Source organism: Leuciscus leuciscus (genome assembly GCF_965113295.1).
Source record: "Leuciscus leuciscus genome assembly, chromosome: 15".
NCBI lineage: Eukaryota > Metazoa > Chordata > Actinopteri > Cypriniformes > Leuciscidae > Leuciscus > Leuciscus leuciscus.
Window position 1 is genome coordinate 41,354,323 of NC_138739.1, and position 6,000 is coordinate 41,360,322.

Genomic DNA, 6,000 nt, shown 5'->3' on the forward strand with positions numbered 1-6,000 from the left:
AGGTGGCTAGCCAGCTATGTTTCAGTTTAGTTTCCGCCAACCCTGGGTTTTAGGTACTATGAAAGTAGCTTGGATTTAATCGGAGTTCGTTGCCATGGTATCTTACGCTGCACGGCTAACCTGCTCCGGGGCAGGTTATGTTCTGGATTCAAGATCTCAGACTGAAGTTTGACCAATCAGCTGAGAGCAAAGAAACATATAGGTGACGTAACTTATTCCCAGTGTCTGTTGCAATGACTTCACCTTTTCTTCCAAATTCTGTGACATCTCAGCGCAAATTGTTAGACGAGCACTTCGTAGAGAAATAGTTTTTAGCATGACAAAATCCCCTTGCCTTTCCTGATAGTTATTTGTATGAAAGATACAGATTTTCCGCGGAAGCAATGTCTTATCTTTGCGAACTTCTTGAGCCGCACATAAATAATTTAACACGTCGGATTCATGCACTTACTGTATCGCAAATATTGCGTTGCGTTTTTTTTTTTTTTTTGCAAGTGGTACATTCTTGCACGGTGGGTGACGCACAGAAGCTCGGGGAAAACACGGTTTGTCGAACCATTCGCAAGGTCGCTCTGCAGGAGTACATGAATAGTTTCATTAATAGTGTTCCCCGGACATTTATCGACCATGTCCATAAAAGAGGGCTTTTATAAAATTGCCGGTAAGATATATTGATAGGGTGACATCACATGAACACATTTTTTTTTCCTTTCAAAAAGCAAATTTCACAAATGTACTATACAATACATGTATTGTATACAACACAATATATATGTATTATATGTATTAAGTAATATGTATATTAAGAATTATTTTAAATCTTTTTTTATTATTATTCTGTTAATCTTATGTTAGGATTCCCTAGAGTCATTGCAACATGTATGCAGTCTATTGCTCCAATCTCCACTGCTCTAGGGGAACATGAGGCAGATTATGTTAATAGGAAGTCCTATCACAGCCTTAATGTTCAGGTAGAGATGATGTGAATATGTGAGATGATTATTTTCTGTGATATGAATCTTTAAATTAATAGTAACATAACAGATTTAACAATGATCTACTAAACATTTCATCTGCAGACGACTTGTGGTCATGAACGTATGATCACAAGTTTGGATGCCAAATGGCCTGGCTCCAGTGCTTGACTCAGTTTTCCGTGAGTCTTTGTTGTGTCAGCGCTTTGAGGAAAGCAAGTTAAATTTGGTACAGTACAAAACACTTAATTTGAACTGAGATAGAAAAACCTGCACAATAACCCCCTATCATGACCCTCAGACAGGGCCACAGCACAGCTTCAATGTGGCCCTCAGTAAAACCAGAGTGAAGATAGAGATGACCTTTGACATCCTAAAGACACATTTCAACTGTTCGGCGCTTCAGAGTCACCAGAGCGGACCACTCAGCTGGTGCAGATGTAGATGCAATCACCATACAATATTACACTTAAAAAAAGCACATTGAAACTGCAGATAGGTCTCAAACTGTTTTATTGGTTTTGTGGGATGGGAGGGAGAAAGAGAGCAAGACAAAGTTGCATTAATAAATATTCATACTAGAGTGTTACTTGGTTAAATAAGTTCACATACTGAGATCAGTTTTATCCAGCTGTTTGATCTCCTTTTCTTTTCTTTTTTTTTTGGAGCCTCCTCAGCTCAGTCCAGCTCCTTTAGTGAACAGTCTAGTTCAAGTCTCCTTTAGTGTGCAGTCTAGTTCAAGACTCCTTTTGTACAGGGCCCTGACTGAGTCTGTTTCCACCTGAAACATAATTCCACCACAAACATGATCATTACAAGTTTTCTGGAGGCTCATCAAATCACAAAAAGTTCCTTGACTTCCTACAAACACAGGACTGACTGTAATTTATGTCAAGGGTTTTAAATCCTTACACATTTCTTCTGAAGCACATTGAGGTAGAGGCCTCAGTTTCTGGGGCAGGTTGTGAAAAATCCTACAATAAAAGAGATGTGTAAGGGCCAGTCCCTTTTTTATGCCACACATTCAAATGTTTGCCATAATAAAAAGCCCAGTGCATTCACATCAGCAACTGTCTGAGAACACACACACAGAGTGTCTTCATCATTTCCTCCACCCTAATAAATAATAGACTGTGTGTATGTGTGCTGGCTTCAACAGGGACACTGTATTTCCCTCTACTGCAGAACATACAGTCAGCCATATTTAAAACTTTAAAATAGTAGTAATGTATTGCACATACTTACTTGCTTAGAGGAGCCAGCACCAGGGTCAGATTGTACAGCACCTGTAATCACATCTATAATCAGCCGTCCCTTATTACCTACTCAGAGCCAACTCCTCCGCCAGTGTATTCTGGTTTACTGAATTTAACTCTTTATTTTTGTTTGCTGCAAACAAGTGTTTGTGATAAAATGTTCACAAAAGTAATAAAAGGTTGTTGTAAATATCCCCACTTTGAATTATATTTTTATATTTTGTCTTTATCTGCTGCCAATAACATTTGGATTTGGGGTTGCATCTAAAAATCTAAAAATCAATGAATATTAATCTTTCTTACATACATGCACATTTTTTATATATATTATAAAAATAGGCTATAGGCTATATTACACATAGGCTACACACACACACATATATATACATATATATATATATATATATATACATATATATATACATATACATATACATACATACATAATTTTACATAAATATAGAACGTATTTGTTTAACTTACACATTAACAAATCAGCAATCTTTCTACAACAGTCTTCTCTTGCTTTGGCAGCAGAGACCGTATTGGTTTGAGCTTGAATACATATTTAAATTCATCGTAATTATGAATGATTATCTCTTGCTCCTCCGCGGAAAAATATATCGCTCTCGCTCTACCCGCGATTGGTTGTTCAGCGTCGACGTCACTCTTTTATGTGCACGCGCGCGTGGAGTAATCATAGCTTTAGGATCAAAGCCTGAGTTGACAGAGAAAGTTGATGAGCTGCATCATGGTACCAATAAAGCCTGATTGCATCGGTTTGGTTTTGTCAACTCAAAACCAATCCTGTAACCCCGAGTTTGTTCAGCTACCTTCATGGTACAGGCCCCTGGTGTACAGACCATGATCTCCTACTCAACACATCAAAAACAAAAGAACTCATCGTCGACCTAAGACGTCAGCCATCCCCCAAAACTCCTGTGCTCATTGAAGGTGAACCCATATCCATCACTTATACATTCAAATTCCTTGGGATCCACATCAGCAACAACCTCAAATGGAAAATCAACACAGATCATATCTTCAAAAAAGCCCAGCAAAGACTTTTCCATCTCCGACAGCTCAAGAAGTTCAGAGTAAGGTCTCATCTCCTGCTCCGCTTCTACACGGCCATCATTGAAAGCATCCATCACAGTCTGGTTTGGCAGTCTTGACACACTTTCCCGGAAGAAATTACAGCGCATCATCAACAGAGCATCCAAAGTCATTGGTTCACTTGAATCACTCTTCCACAAACGGACACTACGCAGAGCCCACAAGATAATTTCTGATATCACCCACTACTGAAAACAAATTCCACCAGCTTGGCTGTGTGGTCATTAAAAAAAAAAAAATAAAAAAAAAAATAAAAAAAAAATAAACATAAAAAAATCTGTTGTCATAAATAGCTTTGAACATGGGGGTTAGTAGAATTATGACCCACCTTCTGTCAAAATGATTGATGGCTTTTTAATTAATTATGATTGATGGGTTTGACCCTTTGACCTTGCCCCTCCCCCCCGCACTTGGGTTGACCTTGACCTGCCCTTGACCTAGCGGTGACCTTGTGTGTAATTGAATAATAAGATAATTGAATAATAGGATAATTGGATAATATGTGTATGACCTCGTGAGTATAAGGGAATTCACTGTTTAATATTTGAACTTTGGCCTGGTTATAAAGTCAGAGTATAAGGGGGTTCATTGTTTAATATTTGAGCTTTGATATAATGGTAGTTATGAAGGGTTATTTTTGAGCTCTGACATCAGGATGTGTGTCACATGCTGCTCCCTCCCACCCGCTCGCATTCCTGAGTGTTGGGATTATATAAATGGGTCCAGTGTATTCTACAAAATCAGAAAAGAGTAATGAGATACATTAACATGGCTGGTTTATACTCCCCTAAATCTGTGCTGAGCGGAGAGATGATGGAAAGTCTGACTATGGCTCTGAGAAAACCGTATGGACACGTCCGTTTGACAAAGTTTCACCATGAACATTCGGACTGGACTAAAGGTGAATTTCTGATGTGTGGTAACCGTGTATTCGGGTACAAATTTCATAAACCATCTCGAGTTGTTACGCTCTACACCGTTGACGGTTCCGGCGAGTATATACCGGGAGAAGACACCTGAGTGGTATTTCCTGATAAAGACTGGTCTTTATTTTACAAACGTGTCTGGAAGGATCTGAATGACGGTGGCGAAGAACCTTTGTACATTGCGGAGTGGGACGGGGTAACGCCGAATGTCCGGTACCGAGTGGTAGGTGACCATACTAAAAAGAAGCCAAATGATTGTGTTTACATATTCTGCTGTAAAGACAAGACAAAGCTCAGCACTCGGTCAGGGGTTGTCCTGCATAATGAGCATCATGATCTGTATGAAATGCAATTTTTGTTCAAGTGGTGCGATGTGGGTCTGCTGAGTAGCGTTTTTTCAATCATAAACAAAATGTTCAAGTGGTGCGACATGCATGACGGATACAACAAAATTAAAGTACAGCTGATGCGCGCGCAGCAGTACATGCTCTTTCCCATCCCCGCCCATTTACTACAGTCATCATAAAGCTCGGAGGCCAGACCCTCCCAAGCCTCATTTATAAACCATGGCTGAAGACGATGCTTCAGAACACGCTCATGTGTGCAGCTCTTTCGACTACATTCTCGACCCTCCTGACAACAACGCAACTGATCATATTCTGACTGCCACCCCTGGACCATCGGACCCCCACAAAGACTGGCTGAATAAATTCGGCACAGGCCTTGGATCTCGCAACCTGGCTCACCTGTCTGATGTGTGTAGCGGTAACGAATCCGTTGCTAAACCCGGTTTCGACGCTACAGACAGATGTTTCAGCGACGTTGGATTCAAAATCATAAAAGCCACGACCGTGGTGTTGCTGCAACATCTCATCGGCGACAAGCTGAAGGACGATTGTGAGGGTTGTGCGATTAACCATCCTAGCCAGCTGCAACATTCCTGCCTGTTTGACCCCCCCTACCTACTTCTTCGACACGTACTTTGACGAGCTGTCAAGCAAGCTGTTTAAAACCAATTTTCATTCCATCATCGGTATTGTCCTAAACCGGTGTGGGTTAAAATCTCATCCACATCGGATTCAAGGAGCAGTCAGGACTATTCTGCATGAATTAAGAGACAAACCATTTATCGCTGCTAAGCTAGAAGAAATCAGGGTGAAACTTCTGGACAAACCCTGCAAGGAAATCGTCTACGATGTCGTCGATCTCTGGCAAGGTCTCTCAATTGTGAATGGCGAGTGACCAAGACCCCTCCAGCATGGGTGCAGCCTGTAGCCTAAAGAGCTGTATGGAATTCATGTTTAAAGATCATTACAGACAGCAGATGACCCCTCTGATGAATACGATTATTGCGGACGCAGCCAGCCCCGATGTAATGATGACACTACGCGTGAGGCAAATCTCAAGAAACATATGGTGTTAATAAGAGGACTGGCTCATTCATGGGATGATTTGACGGACAAATGTGTTAATGGGACCGATCCACCATGTGTAATGATAAAAGAGGTTCTAGATATGATGTGTGAATCACGCGGTGAGATCGGAATCACAGACGTGTTGTGTACGTGTACGTATGTAGCGGATGTATGTACGGAGTTGGCCTTGAGTTCAAAACAATATGACTCTGATGATGAGGACGACGTTGTCAAAATTGGCGAAATGGTTGACAAAATTGTCGGAATGTTTATCGATAATTTTTTTTACTAACCATTATATCCATTTTACTTG